At 29.3% G+C, this 21365-nt stretch overlaps 1 pseudogene; it reads right to left on the bottom strand.

Annotated features, from left to right (window-relative positions):
* Nucleotides 1-1764: 1764 nt before the first annotated feature.
* Nucleotides 1765-12539, bottom strand: LOC129313022 (probable LRR receptor-like serine/threonine-protein kinase At1g53440; annotated as a pseudogene).
* Between the last annotated feature and the right edge of the window lie 8826 nt (nt 12540-21365).

The following is a 21365-nucleotide window of genomic DNA, read 5'->3' as shown; positions in this document are numbered from 1 at the left end:
TTAAGAATTTCTTTGATGCACTATAAGATTTGAATGTATAAAATAAAATCTGATTATATTTTAAAACTATATCGTTTTTGGAGTAGTTTTTTTTTTTTTTGCCACTCATTTTTGACCTCATCGGTTTTTTTTTTTTTTTTGCAGGTTTGATGTCCTGGCTGATTTGGCAAACTGTTGACAAAAATCATAAAATTGGCAAGTCAATATATTTTTCTAATAATTTTCAAAAAATTATAATGAATCTTAGCAAATAAATAAATACTTTTTATAAGTTTCAGTAAAATTATAATTTTCCCAAAATTATATTTTATACAATTAATCCTCTAAGAATATGTTTTTGTTTAGGGGGAAAAAAAAAAAGAGCTCCGAGTTGATGAGGGTTTCTCTTCAGGTTTTGATAACTTTGGGCTTTGGGCTCCAATCATTACCAAAAAAAAATTGAAAAACAAAAAACACACACACACACACACACAGAGACGTCCCGAGTTGAGCCTTATTTATGGGTTTAGTATTTGAGGACCATCAATGTTTTTGGTTTAGCACAATATTTTTATATTTGTCTAAGATGATGGGGCGTCAGTCTTATTAATCACCCGATGTATCGATCTATCAGCAATCCAAATATGAACGCTCTATTTACAGAAAATATTTAAATAAAAAATTAAAATTTAGAGAAAAGCTAAAGATTTTTTGGTTTTGAAATAAATTAAATATATATTTTAAAATGAAAATTTCAGTATAGAAAAATATTAATAAGACTTATATATTAATGTGATTGAGAGTCAGTCTTATTAATCACCGGTATATCGATCTATCATTAATATTTTTTGTTTTCTATATGTCCTAGTGGTGTCGTCGACTAGGTCCCAATGGAAGTCAACCTTCTCATCTTGATAGTTGCCGTCGGTTAGGTTCAGGGGGAAGTCAACCATCCCATCTCCATCATCGCCGTCGGTTAGGTCCCAATGAAAGTCAGTCGTTCTATCATAGTTATTGCCATCATCGTAGGTCCAATGCAGGTGGAAGTTGGCCATCCCATCTTGGTCGTTGTTGTTAATTTGATCTTAGTGAAAGTTAGTCGTTTGATCCCCGTTGTCGTCGTCACTGTTGGTTCAATCCTGATGGAAGTCGATTGTTCCTTCCTAGTTATTGCCATAAGTCTGGCCTTGATGAAAGTCAGTTGTTTGGTCCCCATCGTCATTGTCAGTCTAGTCTTGGTGGAAGTCAGGCATCCTATCCTAATCGTCACCATCAGTTCGGTCCGGTCTTAGTAGAAGTTGGCCTTTTGATTCCAATCATTGGTAGAGGCTTGTTTCCATCAATGTCAGCAGTCTGATCCAATTATAGTTGGGGGGTTGATTAAGCCTTCATGAATTATGGTCAAATTGCAAAAGAGATTAAGCTAGGATTTAAAATAATAAAGATTTAGAAAGGATTTCAAATTACAAAGAAATTAAAGTGGAAATTAAATTTGAATTTAGGTCAAATCTAAATCCATACATTTTTAATTATCCAAATAATGAATTTGACTTAAATCTAAATTCAAATCCTTATGCATCCAAACATAGCATTAATTTATTCTCAAAATCTCAAAACTTGCAACTTTGTATAATGCTCCTATTAGCCATCACCAGAAAACTAAGCATGTAGGTATGAATTTAGCAACTGGCATCAAGAAATTCAATAAAAAAGATACACACACACACACACACACACAAAAGCCTAAGTTGTGTAAGATACCAATAGTGTACTTAAATTCCAAAATAGAGCAACCACAACAATAACAAGTCTTATATCTATTAGGTGAGATTGACTATATAAATTGCATGATACTATTGTACTCTATCAACAACCTACTTTTGTATGAAATATTGTTGTAGTTCCATGCAAATTTTTTAATCTACAATATGATCAAGCCATACATAGTAGGGATCGTGAAGAAACTTACTAGATGAAGAGAAATATTTATTAAATGAAAGATGAACGAAGGAATCAATCCATTCAACCATCCATTGCTTCAACTCTTTCCTCCACACTTTCATGTGAGATTGTGGAAGAATAATTAAAGGCTTGGCTATGGCTATCTTGTGATAGAATCTCAAAGGCCTTGAATCTTGTATTTTGGTGACCCTCACGGCGGGTGATTATAGGTGCTTCAATAGGTGATTTTCCTTCAAGCATGATAACCACAGAGGACATGGGTGGTCTGAGAGTTGGAGACGGGTTAGTGCATAGAAGTGCCACTTCCAGCATTGTCATGGCTTCTTGTGAGGAGTAATTTGAACTAAGACTTGGATCCACTAGCTCAAGAAGGTTTCCTTGCTCTTGAAGAACATAGGCCTTCAAGTACATGAAGGTTTGTATTTGTTGGAAATTCAATCAAACCATGAATTTATAAAGATGTATCATTGTTTTTTCTTTACTAGGAAAAAAGAAAATGATATCAATAGAATTATTTGAAAAATAGTTATTTGTCCTGACAAAATTAAGTACAGCATTAATTAGAATGAAGGACTATATATAGGAAAAAAATTATATTTGAAGGACTAACAATATCATAGATAAATTACAAATATTCAAAAAAAATGATAAATTTATTTAATATTATATTTTTTTAATTATCATGAGTATACATATTAATTTGGTTTTGGTCTTACAGAAATGAATGAATGTACTTTGATAGAAAATTGAAAACAAACAAAGCTTTTGTATATATTGAGCACCAAATATGCTAAGTGTAAGAAATGCAACTAACCCAATCAAGAAGATAAACAAACTCCTCTTTTGGCTTGTAACTTGTATTGCTTTTTCCACTTGCAATTTCTAAAGCAACAACTCCAAAACTATAAACATCTGCTTTATCAGTCAAGTATCCTCGCATTGCATATTCAGGTGCCATATAACCACTAATAATAAAACATGTAATGTTAATAGCTAGTCAGATCAACTCATAAAACAGGTAATGTGCAAGCAAATTCTAAAGAGAAAAATCCTATTAATATAGGGAATCTTTATGTTTTCTATTTTAAAAAATAAAAAAATTTGTTTAGTTGTGTGTTTTGAATTTTAATGTCTTCAAAATTGTTATCACTTTTTGCGTTTTTAAAAACAAACAAATGGAAACAAGTTAAAGCTGTTTTCATTTTCATTTTTATTTTTAAAGCACATTACATTTGACAATTATAAATAATCTTTAACAATGATTAACTTTAAAATCATTTTCAAATTAATATAATCAAACATATTTTTATTTTATTTTATTTTAAAAATAATTTTTAAAAATTGGTTTACAAAACAATTTTTAAACACAAAATGAGAACAAAACAAAAGAAACCTTTATACTATGCCAAATTTGAGAATTGGTATAGTGAAACGATGCAATAGAATACTGACATTGTTCCTGCTATTCTTGTGCTAATATGAGTATTCTCTTCATCATCAAGCTTGGCTAAGCCAAAGTCTGAGATCTTGGCATTCAAATCCTTATCAAGTAAGACATTTGTTGCCTTGATATCCCTGTGCACAATTTTCAACCTTGATTCCTCGTGAAGATAAGTTAATCCTTTTGCTATCCCCACACATATTTTCATTCTTGTAGGCCAGTCCAAGTGTAGCTTCTGCCCTTCATCACCTAACATTAGTACCGATTACATCTTAATTAGTTCCAAAGGAACCAAATTGAAGAAAACTTATAAAATCTATTTCATTTGTTATCTTTTTCTTATAATATACATACTAAATATGGCAATATTTTATTGTAGAAATCCAAGTTCTTACCAAAAAGAGCCCTAGCAAGAGAGTTGTTCTCCATGTACTCATATATCAACAACAACTGGTTTCCTTCAACACAGCAGCCATAAAGCTTCACAAGGTTTGGATGTTGCAAAGCAGATATGGTTCCAATTTCATTAACAAATTCACGATTCCCTTGCTTTGATTTGGATGAAAGTTGCTTTACAGCTATCACAACACCATCGGATAATACACCCTATTTTTCAATCAATTGTTTAGTCTTGGTTAAATATATAAATATGATAAGTAAAAAATTGTTTACCTTATACACTGGTCCAAAACCTCCTTCACCAATCTTATTTTCTGGGCCAAAGTTATTAGTGGCATCTTGGAGTTGCTTTAAAGAGAAATAACCTATTTTTAGATTTAGGAGTTCTGCATCAAAGAGTTATACAGATATAAAAGAAAAATTAATCCATTAGTGAAACTGTTGATTAAAATAAGCATGTCAAAACATCTTTTCAACTATATTATACTAAAGGATCAACTAATATAACAGCTTTATTATTTTAGATTTTGATCTTACGTTTGTCTTCTAACTCTTTGCCACCTAGGAAACCCATCTTTCGCAGGATGAATAATAGTAGTATGAGTAACACACATGATCCAACCACAATTCCAGCAATGGCTCCATAAGAAAGCCTAACTTTAAAGTCTACATGACAAAAGCATTAATGCATATGATTCATATGAAAATCAAAAGGGTCATCATTTACTTAGCTCATATATGAGATTTCACTAACTTGGGGTGACTGAGATTGCAGATATGAGAGGTCCATGTACATCATCAAGATTAGGAGGACTAATAGTTGTAGTTCCTTTCCCAGCCCAGTATAAATGGATCTCTAAGGTGTTGTCGTTTACATCAATGTCATATTCCTTGACAATGCTCTGACCAACGCCACCAGCTTCCCTCATAATATTAAAATCACGCAAATATTTCTTCCCCTGTCAAGATTTAGGCACAAAATATTCAGCATTTTAGAACTTCTGTTACAAAAGACATGAAAGAATGATGAAACATTATGAAGTAGCAGTCCTTTTAGAATTCATATTTATGATCAGGGATAAAGAGAGTTTATGATATGGACCTTGTTTATTAGCCACATATATAGCCATCTATTGAAGAGGTGTATGAACATACATGTATGGCAGTGATTGGTGATATTGAGACTTACTTGAATTAAAACATCAAAGATGCGCCTTCCAGGGCTGGTGAAATTATGGTCATTAGAAAACATGATCTCAGCAAAGTACAACTTGACTTTGTAATTTCCATTAAGCATGCAAAGGCCATGATACTTGAGAGACAGTGGGGAAAGGCGAGCTGTTTGATACAAGTCTGAGTCTGGACCAGTAATAATGTTTGGAGAAGATGGGATTGTTGCTATGTAATTAGCATCATATAGTGCATATAAGTCATCAATACTATAATATCTTCCGAAGTACAATCCTGTACTGCTGTAAGCCCATTTACCATTATAACTATTGAAAAAGGATGCGATACCCCCTGGAGCCATGTCATTGTCGTATTTATTCCCATCATGTTCCATTTCTTGTCCTCCACAATTTATGAACAATGAATGATCTGCATATTTATAAGATGATGATGAGAAGCTTTAGATCATGGTCTCTTCCCTTGTGAGAATTTATATACATATATATACACACACCATCACATGACATTGACATTTTAGTTTAAACACTCACACTTGGGTTTTCCTCTACAGGGAAGGCCCCTTTCCAAGCAAGTATGTCTGTAGCAAGATGAGAAAAGTTTCAATAGATGAATGAAAACTGTCGTAGAATAATAATTGAAATGTACAGAATAGCTGTAAGCATGTATAAATCTTACGAGGTGTTTGAAGATGCCATGCACGATGAAGCCAAGTTTCTGTGTGTGACAAAAATAGTGGCTTATTGTTGCATAATTAATATGCCTTTGAGAAAAGGAAATTAAACAAGTATAGAGATAGAGAGGGGCTTACATTTTAGTGAACTGATAACAGGTAGACGCTGACACAGATGCTTCTGAAAAATTGTTGTAAGATAGATCACTGCAAGTGCAAGAGAAAGGCGAAGTGGATTACTTACAAATGATGACAGATTTAAGGGCTAAAGAAGTGATTTACAGAAATTGATTTCAATATAAATAGTAAGGATTAAATGCCAAATCGGTCCTTAAACTATAGGTTCAAAAATGTCTACAATCTTAAATTTATTTTTAATTGGTGCAATTTTTCTGTTTAACTTTTGAAAATGAAAGAATATCCCATCTTTAACAAAAGTTAATTTTGATTGTTAGTTAATTAAAAATGACAGAAAAAAAATCAAAAATTAAGTAAATTTTATTGGTCAATTTTTTGTAATAATAAGAGTTAGATTGTACTGTTTTCAAAAGCTGAAGAGAAATATTATATAAAACATGAGTTTAGGGTCTCGGATACTCCTAAATTTATAGTGTATAAGTCAATTTGTTCTTTTACCTAAATAGTAATGAAAAAGAAATTTAAAACAGAAGGCATGTACATACTAATATTTATCTTTATTTTCTTGTATCCATTCAGGAATTTTTCCACTAAGGGAGTTTCCAGTTAGAAACCTGCATGCATGGTTAATAAACATAAATTAAAATAGTGTAATTATATTCCATGAAAATTGAGTTATATGCTTACGTAGAATGCTCCCTTACATGTACTGTAGGTAGGTCAAGTCACTGATGTTTTTCGGGATTTCACCGGTCAACTTGTTGAAGCTCAAATCTCTGCAGTTAATACAAATATTGCTTCATAAAAATAACTGAAGAATGAAAAGAAAGAAATAGTAATAGTAATATATAAGTAATCATGTCTAAATTAGGAATTATGTTGTCAATTGAGGATTCTGGATTGGCAATGTATGAGGATAAATCAACGTACAGAGTTTCTAATCTTTCAAATTTACCAATGTAACTTGGAATGGAGTCCTGGATGGAGCAGTTTCTCAACACCCTGAGAGCAAAACACAGTATGAACAATAACTTAAACTTAAAAATAGCTCATTTGTAATATACAGATCGATTTTCACATGGCAGAAAATGTTTCTCAACTTACAAATATGTCAAGGATGTCAAATTCTCTAGATTAGGAAATTTCATTGGGGTTGGTACATGCAATTCAGATATCATCCTGAATTAGAAATAACACAAAAAACATTATAAATTAAGAGGTTTAAAGAGGAACACCTCTCCAAAAGAAGGGGTTTGTGATTTTAAAATTTAAGTGTCGTCTCCCTTTTTTATGAGAAAAGGATTTTGGATAAAAATTTTAAGAAAATAAACGTCATGGCAAGCTGACGACTTACGAAGGAACAAGCACTTACAAATGAGTCAAATTTTTTAACTGAGATAGGGTTGTAGGAATTGGGCCTTCCATTGACGTTCCTTGCAACGACCTTGCCCGAAAAAAAAAAAATTAGTCAAAACGGCAATTTCGAAAATAAAACGTGGTAAAGGAAATACTCAAAAAGCCCAGTCCAGTGAGCTTTGTTTTTTTTTTTAAATATTTTTGTTTGGACTAATTTAACTACTAGAATAAACATTACCCTCTCTGTTTCAAATTATAAGACATTTTTGTTTATTAGTATCCCAAAATATAAAATATTTTGAGAAGATTAACGTTTTATTAAATATGCTCATTCTGATATTTTCCTTTCTCTCTCTATTTAATAATTAATTAGGTAGGTACTTTTAAAAGTTTATATTTTTATTTTAAAAAACTAAAGTTAGTTAGTGCATATAATGATGTTTATTAGTATGTGATATTTTGTCCAAAGGTGTATTATAATTTGAAATCCAGAGAGTATTTCATTTGTTCACTAACCTGCTCTAACATATATAACATCTCATCAGTTCAATTTGCTTTCTTATTTCGCTCCACTCCCACTACTTAACCATTTGCTAAAGTTTCAATCAATTTTCATGAAATTAAGAATAAAATTTCACTAAAGTAGTACTCCCTCTATTCCACATTATAAAACATTTTTGGGAAGATTGGGTATTCTAAAATATAAGACACCTTAACAAAAATAATGTTTCATTAATGATACTTTTTCAATATTATAATTTTTATATATTCTCTCTTTTTAATATTATTTTATAAATGAAGTTTTAAATTAAGGGTATTTTTAAAATTTTACACTTTTATTTTGAAAAAGTAAAGTTATAAAATATATTTAATGAGTTTTATTAATATATATAATTTTCTCTAAAATTGTCTTTTGAATTGAGACAATGAAGTATCTCCTTTCAAAAAGAAGAAAAAAATCATAATAGAGAGTAGATTACACTCACAGATATTTAAGATTGGTCCAATTCCCAATAAAATTGGGTAATTTTCCTGATATATTGCTCCCATCTAATGAACTGCAAAAATTAATGTTAATTAAGAGAGAGATTTAAGGATTTAAAAGAGATGAAAAAAAACATGGAACTTATCAAAGGATGGTATCACTCACAATCCTACTAGTTCTGTCAGATTAAGAAAACTTTTAGGTATTGTTCCTGACAAATTATTTCCAGAAAGAACCCTGCAAATTTATAAGTAGAAAACACATCCAAAAGCAATATAAAAAGTCAAAACCTATACGTTAGATTTGGATTAGGTGAATGATCTAAGTTCACCTACTCAATGAGTGTCTCTCAATCATGCAAATTGGCTATTGGATTTCATCAATATTTAAAAATTATTAAGATATATTTTTTTTTCAAAAATTCAAAGCAACCATCATCATCAAATCACTTCTCACATATGTCAACCACTTCAAAATTTTGAAATTTGGAACAAAATTTTTTATATGATGCCACGTGAAATTCTCATTGATACGGTACGTATTTACAATGCAATTAAAATAAAAGGCATCATTGTTACATAACATATACTTACAATCTGCGTAAATGCTTCAATTTTCCGAGACTAGGAGGAAGAGCTCCTTCCAACAGATTATCTTGCAACACTCTGAAGAAATCAACAACACCATAAAACCATTTCTCAATTCAGAAGCTCATCAAATTAAAGCATATTTATTTGCACTTACAGCTCCTCCAAAGTTGTAATATTGCCAATTTCCCTTGGGATTGAACCACTGATTGGATTGCCTCTACAGTATCTGAAACACGCCTTTAAGAGATGAATATATAATGAATTCAGTCAAATTGTTTAAGATTGTTTTGATATGGTTCATACATTTTGATAAGTACTCACAACTTAACAAGAGAGAGTCTTGCAAAGCTGCTTGGGATGGATCCACTCAGATAATTGTAAGACAAGTCACTGCGACATATCAAAGTTAGGTTTCAAAACATCAATTTCTTAGGTACACACACATATATATTATGCATATATAAAACAATAATAGAAGGATTGATTTACACTTACAGCTTCTTCAAAGTTGTAATATCACCAATTTCCTCTGGAATTGGACCAGAGATTTGATTACCGCGGAGGTGTCTGAAGCACAATTTTTAGAGACGAATATATAATGCATTTAGTCAAATAATTCAAGATCATATACATGCATGAATGCAAAACATGTTTGAATATGATTGGGAGCTCAGAAATGGGGGAAGAGAGAAATAAGCAACATAGTGAAAGGACATCATTTCTTAACTTAAACTTAAATTTATATGGGTCCTCACCCTTTATTTTATATTGGTTATTAACCTTAATTTTATCCAATATGAGATTTCTTACATTAATTTAAGTCTACTCACACTTAAATAATTTAACAATTTTAATAGCTGCCTTCAATGAAACAAGAGGGAGTCTAGTAAAGCTCCTTGGGATGGATCCATTCAGATAGTTGTAAGCCAAGTTACTTACAATCCAACTAGCCTATCTGTTAACAAGACTTGTGTTAGTTAATTACAGTCCTTCTAAGCCGTTACTTTGCAAATCTATGCAAAAATAAGCAAAACTGTAAAGCCATTATATCTTAACAGGGCACCAAATTCCAAATCATTTGGTACATATACTATTCTTACAAGTGTCTCAACTCTTTCAAATTTCCAAGATTTGAAGGAAGAGTTCCTCCTAAATGAGTACCGTACAACACTCTGCAGAAAGAAAAGCAAAACCAGAAAACCAATATAATACAAGTTATGTTACATCGATCAAAATTACGCTTCAGATTTTAAACAATGTCAAATTCTCAAGCATATACATATATATTTAAAAAAAAAAACATCACTCACAGTTCTTGCAGATGGCTAAGATTCCCAAACTCACTTGGTAAAACTCCTTGTAGTTTTATAGACGTCATTGTGCTGTCATAATATTAAAAAGCTTATCAATAAAATTTTTACAAAGAGCGGAAATTTAAAAGACATTCGGTTATAATGTGTTTGAATAATAATTTTATCGTGATGGCAAGACCTTATAATTAATATTATAGCCATATATCCCAAGGTCATATATCAACTAGTTGTAAATAAAGAAAGGAACATATACAAAATTATAAAGGAAAAAAGGGGTGCCACTAGTGCATGCAGTTTGTGAATTTTTAGTATAAAATTGAAGAGTTTTATTGTATGCCTGATCCATTGGTGTCAGGTCCAATTCTTAGAATATATGTGTCACATTCATTAACTCAAACAATGAATTGAAGATATGTAATTTTGAGGTAGGTCCTATCAAATTGAATCAAATATTTTAATAGAAAAATAAACCTAATACATAAAGTTTAATATGGGGTTAAAGCTTGCCCCAAAAAAAATAGGGAGAATTACATATAGGTCTCGCATAAAAAAATTAATTATTGCAAAATTCAATTAACAATTTAATGGTTTTATTTAAGTTGTTAATGAACTTTATAATAATTAATTTTTTTGTATGGGATTTGACCGTAACTTTCCCAACAAAATATGTCAAAAAATAGAAAAGAAAGGAAAAGAAAAAAAAATTGAAAATTAAGATTGTGGACCTGAAAAGAAGAATAAGCGCAGAAAAAAAGAAAAGAAAAGAAAAGAAAAAGTGAATGGGTGAAACACAAAAGAAGAATAAGGCTAGGAAAAAAAAAAGAAAGGAAAAGTGAATGAATGAAAGAAAAAAGAAAAAAAATAGTAGTAGGAATTTTAGAATATATTAAAAAGTTCCACACTGATTCAATAAAAAATTAATTGAAGATGTATAACATTAAGGTAAGTGCTATCAAATTGACTTGAGTTATTTTGATTAAAAGAAAAATCTAATATATACCTTATTTCGTAAAGTTAAACACCAATATTTACCCCAAATTAGATGTCTCTTGATGCGATGTAATGATGCCAAATCAAAACCGACAATGAAAATCTTCCAAAACATGATTAAATAATTTATAACTTGTCCACTGAACCATGCTTATCCCCTTTCTTGATGTATATCTCTTCACTTGGGGGTGACTTTTATAATCAAAGCAAAAAAAAAAAAAATCCAGATTATAGTATAAAAATTTGAATAGTATGTATACATACATATTTGTAACATGGCAAATTTTTCCACTTTCGAAACTGCAATTGCAGAAAATATTATTGTCGTCCCATGTTGCATCAGTACTCATATTTAAGCCAGCTCCATCTATACAAGAACGTTGGGTCACCTTCCAATTCAAGTTCTTTATCTTCGATGATATCACTTCTAGAACTTTCACTGCATCGAACAAAAATAACTTTTCTTTTTTTTTTGTTTTACCATTCATCATCAAGCATAATAAGAACCTCAGTATGAGTGTGTTTTTTTTTAGTTCATAAACATCTGTAAACCTAGCTTATTCATTATGCAATGTCAAAGTAAAATGAAATAACTTAATTGTGTGAATGAGACGAAGTTTTTAATATATTTTAAAATTTAAAATTAAAGGAGTAAATTTTTGGCTAAAAATTAAAGGAGTAAATTGAAACTTTGTATAAAATTAAAGGACTAAAAATATATTAATGCCTTACATTTTAATGAAAATTATAATTGATAGTAAATAAAAAAATAAAAAATAAAAATCAATCACTATATATAGTTTTCAACATCTGTTTAATTAGTTCACTTTTTGGAGAGAAAATGAAGGACCAAGTTTTTGAATTTACAGCAATTACTTGTTTTCCGATGCTTGTTCATTAGAGCAATCAAAAGGAAAAAGGGAAAACAAAATTCCGGTAAAGGAAAAACGGAAAAATATTTCTAAACAGAAGTCAAAAATCTTTTGAAACGAGATAAAATTTCAAAAGTTGTTTGGATTTGAATTTCTCTCAAAAATCCCATTTCAGAAGTCCATCGAAACCTACTGGAACTGTGCTTTCACCTAACCAAAAAAATTAGGAGCTTTTATACAACTTTTAGTTTACCAAACTAATTTTTGGTAAAAAATATTCAAAGACAAATATTGCTATAATAAGGATTAACTTTTTTGTCAAATGAATTTTTGATAAACTAATTTTTAGCTAATAGAAAACCAAACAAACACTTAAGAAGTAAGAAACATGGATGTGAAGAAATAATAAACCTTCATCTTCTGGTATGAGTTGAGAATTGGATCCATAGTTTATGAAAGTGCTCAAAGCGAAGCATCTAAATAGGAAAAGATAGAAAAGTTTAGAAATCGGAATAGCAAACTCCATTTCATGAGAATAACTTTGGTTGGATTGTTTTTGAGAGGCTGTGAAGGAAGGAGGAGGAGGAGAAGAATCACACAATAAAAGAAAACACAAGAGAAAGAGTTCAAGGATGTGGCAATGGACAATAGAGGGAAAGGGAGGGGATGTAAGTCAAGATTTTTACAAGTCTTCTACTTTAGAGGCGAAGGAAAAGAAGCTCTTGGCCCAAAAAGCAATAAAAAGCTTTGATAGTGCATGCTTCACTCTTGATGTGACTTCTTCAGGAAAAAATTAATTTTAATTCTTAAATATTTGATATATCAATTGTTAATGTATATAATACACACGCACATATCTAAGTTGAGTTTCTATTCATTTATTGTATAACTATAGTGAGTTGCAATGTCAGAAAAATCTAAACCGGTCCAAGCGGTAGTTTGATAGTTCAATGTTCAGATCATCATACTAGCGAGAGACTGGTTATTATTAAATTAATGTATCTTTTTAATTTTATGTATTGAACTAATATGAATATAAAAATGAATACACACAGGCATGAAATGATTGTCAAGGGTTTTGTTATTATTATTTCAGTGTATGAAAGTGAAATATTTATCACATGTCAAGAAAAAAATCATGAACCAACTGAAATACACATGAATAACAGGGGTTCTTGTATTTAAATAAGTGGTTGAAGATTGGAATATCAATTTTTATATTATAATAATTTTTACTGTGAGGGGTCTACTCATTATTCTAAATATCTCAAAAAAGTACGAGGATACCCGGCCGTAGGGAGGGGGGGGGGGGAAAAAAAAGGCTCTTTAGTCCTACAACCGTGGGATGTTGTTTTCTTTCTCTCTGTTTTTTTTTTTTGGCCAACGTGGGATGTTGTTTTCATTCTCCAATTTTTACACGAACTTGAAATTAAACAGCACTACTATAAAATAAAGGTTGAGGTAATTATTTCAAAGTCACCAATTGTTATGAATTTCATATCAGTGAAATGTGATTTATAAGTAAACTAGAATCACCAATGCTTGATCTTTCTTTCATACTTCATACAAGAAAGAAAATGAAACCCTTACTATAATCTGGACGGCCAAGATTATATTTTGTACTAAGAGGCTTAGATCTTTTCATGTTAAAGAGAATGATATTGTCTCAATGATGAGCATCCGCCTTATGTAACATGTAAGTTTTTCTATCACAGATCATGGGTTCGATTTCACTTATAATCTCAAGTCATTAATTAGTGTTTGCACTCTAATTAAAAATAAAAAATTACATGCTTCTCTCTTGTTAAATAAATATGGGCTCTTTTATGAAATAAATATGGGCTTTTTTATTTTGCCAAAGCCTTTTTATTGGAGGTCATCTTTTTATTAATACTTCATAAAGTTAATTAAAAAAAAACGTATAAGGACTATGACAATTGATCCAAAAAGACAATAGTAGATACCAGCAAGCGATTGATTTAACTAGCGTTGTACATAATCTTAATTAAAAATCTCAAATTCGAGTCCTAAAATTACAGCATTATTTGATGATAAAGTTTTCACCTAAAAAGATTTTTACCTAACTCAATTAGTTGACACTTTAATTTTGGACATCAAATAATAGACTTAAAAAAAAAAAAGACGAGTCATTGAGGACAAAGTGGTGACAGGCAATCATGCTGCCGGGCACTAACAAAGCTATTGCTTTCCGAAAGGGGTTCGTCTTGTGCGGATTTAAAATTTTTAATGCATAATTTTTAAATCTAGAAAATTTATTTAAAAAAAAAGATAATTAGAACATTATTTTTATTTAGATTTAGATTTTATATTTCTCAAAAGTAAAAAAATTAAGAAACAAATGCTGAAAATGAAATAACTTGAAATCTGAAGTGGTCCAATATTTATAATTTAAATGATCCCAAGTTTCTGATAAAAAGCATATGCTCATGAATCATGAATCAAGCTTCACAAAAGGCTTTGTCATCTTTAATTTGTTCCTTTAATATACTTTTTCAAGGATTTATCATCTCTTGTCTAGTTGGTCAAAATATAAAAATGAAAAAAGATATGAAAATACATTAATAGTGCAATTATTAAATTAAAATCTATTATATATATATATGTGAGTAAGCAGCTATATATCCATCAAGTGGCGCCATGGATTTGATCCCGTAACTTACTGGTTTAGATCAGTGAGGTTATGACCAAAAGGCCAACCGGCAACCGTTCATTTTTCATTTACACTCTCTTGTATGATTTCAGACAACTATCAAGATCATTCAGGTGATCCTTCGCGCAAAAATAAAAGATATTTTAACTACCAAATAAATCATTCTTTTGACCTCACACAGTAATCACCGAGTTCAGAGACTCCTTCCCAACAACCAAAAAAAGGGCCCAAATTGAGTCATTATTTTCTAAAGGGCGTGTATTTTTTTTATATTTAAAAGTGATATCAAATCTATAATAAAAAGATACAATTCATAACTTGGTTAATTATGGTAAATTTATTATGTGTTCATGTGAAATTTAAACTTAAGTATTACACATAGGTGTGTTAGAGCCTTTAGTTATTTTTGGAGATTGGGATTATAAATTTATATTAAGAAAGTTCAAACCATTTGATGATGACTTGTATGACATGATTTTAACATGAAACGAAAAATTAGATATGGTGAGATTCTTATCGAGAGGGAGAAGCCGAGATAGAGACGTGTTTTAGCATGGTTAGTGATAAGGATGAAGGGAAAAGTTAAACCGGATACTCCACAAGTTTCTGTTTTAAAAAAGTTAAAGCTAGTGCATCTGTTGAGCAAATGTTCATGATTAAGATGCAACACAACCCAATGATAATGCAAAACTACTAATTAAAAAAGATATTACAAAAATTATAAATTATAAATAAATTGGACCTGGTCAATGCAGATATACTTAAACAATGCAGATATTGCTTCTAGAACTATCATTGCATCGAATAAAAATAACTTTTTTGTTGTTTTACCATTCATCATCAAGTATACTAAGAACCTTAGTGTGTGTGTGTGTGTTTGAGTTCATAAACATCTGTAAACTTAGCTTATCCATTATGCAATGTTAAAGTAAAATGAAATAACTTAATTGTGTGAATGAGATGAAGTTTTTAATGTATTTTTAAATTTAAAATTAAAGGAGTAAATTGAAATTTTATATAAAATTAAAGGACTAAAAATATATTAATGCCTTACATTTAATGAAAATTATAATTGGTAATAAATTAAAAAATAAAAAATAAAACTCAGTCACTATATTAAATTTACTGCAATTACTTGTTTTCCGATGCTCGTTCATTAGAGCAATCGAAAGGAAAAAGGGAATACAAAATTCCGGTAAAGGAAAAACGGAAAAACATTTCTAAATAGAAATAAAAATCTTTTGAAACGAGATAAATTTCAAAAGTTGTTTGGATTTGAATTTCTCTCAAATATCCCGTTTCAGATGTCCATCTAAAACTACTTGAATTGTACTTTCAACTAAGGAAAAAAATACAACTTCCAGTTTGTCAAATTAATTTTTGATAAAAATATATATATTCAAATATAAATATCGTTATAATAATAATTGAATTTTATTTAATTGACTCGTATCAAATGGATTTTTGATAAGCTAAATTTTAGTTAATAGAAAACCAAACAGACATTAAATATTAAGAAGTAAGAAACATGAATGTGAAAAAATAATAAGCCTTCATCTTCTGGTATGAGAATAACTTTTGTTGGACTGTTTTTGAGAGGCTGTGAAGGAAGAAAAAGAAGGAGAAGAAGAATCACACAATAAAAGAAAACGCAAGACAGAGAGAGTAATTAAGAAGGATGTGGCAATGCAAAATACAGGAAAGGCAAACAAAAAAAGAAAAAGAAAAAGAAATAATATTCACACATATATAAGTTGAGTATCTATCTAAATGAGTTTCAACGTCATAAAAATCTTAACCGGCCCAAGCACATGTTTGATTCATAGTGAGGCAGGTTATTATTAAATTAATATATCTTTTTAACTCATGTTTTGCAATAATATGAATATAAAAATGAAAACACGCACGCATTGCATGATTATCAAGGTTTTATTTTATTATTTTGATGTATAAAAAAGTAAAATATTTATCACATGTCAAGAAAAGAAAATTCTGAACCAACTAAAATTGGTGCTGGATGATAGAAATTCTCGTCACTTAAGCAATAATTTAGTTGAGAGAGGCCTATCAATTACTCTTAGCACCCTAGATAAGTACGAGGAGTAAATTTTTACATTAAAAAATAAAATACTTTAGTAATAAAAATATAATTTTTACCTTAGGTCTTGAGTTTGAGTCCTAATATTTTTAAGCAATTGAATGCTTTTATGATTCTAATATTTTTAAACATTATATATAATTTTAAATAACTACCATTTTGATTTTTAAAAAAATCATCAATGACAAAAAAATTTAAATCCCCCTTTAAATTCACGTTTGCATCCGGTGCTGGGCGAATTGATGAGCGCATCGTATTTTCATCATTTGAAAGAGATTTCAATTTCAATATTATATACAGCCATTTAATCTTTCATATTTATCTCCTCTGAAGAGTCCACATGTGTGGGATGTTGTTTTCATTTTCCAATTTTTTTCCTCAAACTTCAAATAAAACACTGCTATAAAAAAAAAGTATATGGGAGCATCTATATTAGAACGTTTTTATATAAAAATATTTTAAAATTAAGAGGTGAAATACACTGAAGCGTTTCCTACAAAAGTACAAAACGCTCCATCATGGTATATACATGTAATTTATGTATAAGAGCTTTTCATAGATTATCATTGATCATCTCTGCATATAATTTCCAAGGACGAATAGAGAAATGTAAAGCTTTTCACTAACGTTTCCAGCTGCATGAGTGAACCTAGTCGGCCATGTCATTTGCATATTGTGGATAAAAATCCAAAATTGCAGCTTTTTGAACAATAAAGGGAAATATTCATTCAAATAAAACTCATTACTCAATTTCACCATCAAATCACGAAATAAAGTTTGTTTTCCCCACAGCTTTGAGAGAGATTCTCTCAGAAAGACTTATGGATCATCATCAAATCACGAAGGAAGAAAAGTTGAGGAATTATTTCAAAAACACCAATGGTTATGAAATTCACGTCGGCAGCTTCACAAGCGAAATGTGATTTATAAGTGAAGTGAAGTTGCCGTGCTTGATCATTCTTACATACTTCATACAAGAAAGAAAATGAAGCTCCTAATCTAATCCGGACAGCCAATATTGTATTTTGTATCAAGAGACTTAGATCTTTTCATTATAAAGAGAATGATATTGTTTCAATGATCTGAAACCCCGGTAATTTATGCCATGGTTTCATAATTTAGATTTCATAGATTATGATGAGCAAACAATGCATTTGAAAATATATATATATATATATATATATTAAAAATAGAAATTCAAAGATGAATTTAACTGTCAACAAAATAAACGATATTTAAGAACTCATAATTCATTATATTAAGAGATCAATATTTCAAAAACAAAAACAAAAATAAAAAGCCTTTTGTCAGCAATTTTAAAATTAAATAATGTTTAAGTCACTTGACCAGGTCCAATTTAAAATCATTAACTATAAGAGAATGTAATGTAAATCTAATTTTTTTCTCATTTAAATATGGTTAAGATTAGAAATTTATCTTATTTTTAAACAAAGATAATGATTTAACCACCATTCATTGATTTTAGTTAGGTAATTAAATGTGTCTTATAATAAAAATTGGAGGGAGCACTTCATAAAGTTAATTTAAAAAAAAAAAAGATAAGGACTATGACAACTGATTGAAAAAGACAATAGCAAACACCAACAAGCATTTGGTTCAAGAAGCCTAATCAGACATTGAGTTCAAGTCCTAACCATAGATATTTAGTCGAAACTTAAAGTGTGTACATCAACTAATTTACTACCCAAAAAAAAAAAAAAAAGACGAGTCAATGAGGGCAAAGGGGTATGGACTGTGCAGATTTAAAAATTTTAATGCGTAATTTTTAATTTTTAAATCTAACAAATTTACCTTTTTTCCCCCACAAAAATATACTCCTACCATTAAAAAATATAAGCCATTTTTGAAAAGGTGAATGTTAAAAAATGTATTTTTAGTGTTTCAAGGTGTAATTATTGTGTTTTTTCTCAAAAAGTGCCCCTAATAAATAAATAAATTTTATATTTAATGTAAAGTGAAATACCCTATTAAATAGAGATGAATATGAAAAGATGTTGTTAATTTTAAAATAATTATCTACTTTATTAGGGGTTAGATTATGTTAGAAATGTATTATATTTTTAAATAGATGGAGTAATTAGTATATCATTTAGATTTAGATTTAGATTTTATATTTATCAAAAGTAAAAAAATTGAAGGAAAAAAATCTGAAAATGAAATAACGTGAAATCTGAAGTTGTCCAGTTTTAATTTAAATGATTCCCAAGGTCATGATAAAAAGCATATGCTCATGAATCATGAATCATGAATCAAGCTTCAGAATGCTTTGTCATCTTTGTTCCTTTAATTTACTTTTTCAAGGGTTTATCATCTCGTTTATTTGGTCAAAATATAAAAATGAAAAAAATATGAAAAAAGAATCGAGCAATGATTAAATTAAAGTATATTATATATGTGTAAGTGGACCACCACTTAGAGTATACATTGGAGAACTTCTATGATTATATGTTTCGGAATCTCGCTTATACTATTTTGTGATTTAGAAATCAGGCTCAATTACTAATTTGACTATGGCTTGGATATGATTTAATTAATCCAAAAAATTAATTATCAATTAATATTTTTATTTAGACTAATCACAACTAATTAACAAAGGCATTACAAAAATTATAAGTAAATTCTGCAATGTTTAAGTATTATAATAGAAATATAAAATGGTAATGTAATACTCCTTCAGGTCCTAATTATAGGATAAAATTAATTAATTTTGTGATTTTTAAGAAATGATAAACTTAATGTTATTTTTTTGTGTGAATCATTATTATTAATATGTCAACATTTAAAAATATTTTATCAATATTTAAAAATTTAATATAAAAATATTTTGTGATAAAACGAATGGTGTTAGGATTGAAGGATTGAAAAAACACTTTATGAAATTATGTGAACAAAATAAAACCTTGTGTCAAGTTAAGAGATTAAAAATATATTTTAGCCCATTTTTATCATCTTTGCAACGCTTCCCCTATCTGTATACAATAGCAGGTATTGTTTATGTACTCTCAACACACCCGGGCTACTCATTCTGGTGAAACTTGCAAATGTATTTAGGCGACAATAAAATTTTTAGTCTCTTAAGTTTATATTGCTTATAGATATAGTGTATTAAGTTCAATTTTATCTATTTAACTTCTTAAGTTTATCTTGAATATCGACATGATAGCACTGTTAAAATCTACTGACATGTATATTGATAGCAGCTTTGCATATTAATACAAAAGTATAATTATTTAGGCAGGAAAAAATAAATTCAAAAAATTTTAAAAATAAAAAAACAAAACACAACGTAAGGGATTAAATGAATAAAAATTAAATTGATTTGAGAGATAATTTGTGTTCTTATTTAACTACATATACAAGCTAAATTATTAATATATTTTACACGTTAGATTAATTTGAAAGTCAATTTATATTTTAAAACTTGAAGACTAACAAGATGATTTAAGAAAATCAAAGGGGATTGGATCAAATTAAACTCGAGGGACTAAAATTTTTATTATCTTTTTATTTGCTATTATATATATAGGTTTGTTTTGTCTTGAAATTTTTACACGTTACCAAGGCTTGAGGAATTCAAAGTGAAGAAGCATCCAAATATGAAAGGAAAAGATTGAAGAGTTTAGTTCTTGTTTAATACCTGGAAAAATGATGCTTTTTAAAAAAGAAAATGGAAAATGCACTCATGATATGAGTTAAGCATTGGATCTACAATTCATGAAAGCATTGAAAGCAAAGAAGCATCCGAATACGAAAAGATAGAAAAGTTTAAAGCTTGAAATCACAAGCTCCATTATATGTTGTTGCAATCTAAACTTTGGTTGGATTGTTTCGAGAGCCTGTGAAGCAGGGGCGGAACCAGCTTTAAAAATCAGGGAGGGGGCAATTTTTAAAACAATAAATGTATTTTTTAAAAAAATTAATTTGATTAGTTAAAATATATTATTATATTAGTTATTAGAGGTATAATTACATAAATATTTCAAGAAAATTGAAAAAAAAACACAAGATACCATGTATCAAAATAACTAAATATAATATATATTTCTATTAAAATATATTCCCTTCAATCTTATTTATAAGTCACTCCAAGCATTTTTACTGAAATTAAAAAAATTTTAAACCCTATTAACTTTATTTAAAAATTCAACATATTTTTTTACTTTATCCTTATTAAGTATACATATTTTAAAAATAAAATACTCTAGTATTTAATATCATTCCCGACATTTTATATGAGCAATGTAAAAATAGACATAATATTCATTAAAGTATTTTATAAATAGGATCAAAATAAGTATTATCTTTCTGCCTTATATATAGGACCAAAGAAGCACAAAAAAAAAATATATACATATTGCATTATATAAATATAATACCTTAATTAAAAAAAGATATATGATGAGGTTTTTTTTTTTTGGGAGGGGGGGTTGCAAGTTGCAAACGCCACCCCCCTCTTATATTGTTTGAGGGGCTGGGGGTTTTTTTTTTGGGGGGGGGGGGGGGGGACGGCCCCTCGAAGGACCAACGTAGAAGGAAGAAGAAGAATGAGAGGCAGAATCACACACAATGGGAAAACGCAAGAGAAGATGTTGCAAATTGCAATGGGAAATAGGGGGAAGAAGAAAGAAATGAAAAGTAAAGTCAAGATTTTTCCAAGTCTTCTGCTTTATTAAAATAAGCTTTTGGCCA

This window comes from Prosopis cineraria, unplaced genomic scaffold (genome assembly GCF_029017545.1).
Source record: "Prosopis cineraria cultivar Desert tree isolate PC_DT_omini unplaced genomic scaffold, ASM2901754v1 PC6, whole genome shotgun sequence".
Lineage (NCBI taxonomy): Eukaryota > Viridiplantae > Streptophyta > Magnoliopsida > Fabales > Fabaceae > Prosopis > Prosopis cineraria.
Note: the sequence above shows the minus strand (reverse complement) of the source record. Positions and strands in the feature narration are given on the sequence as shown.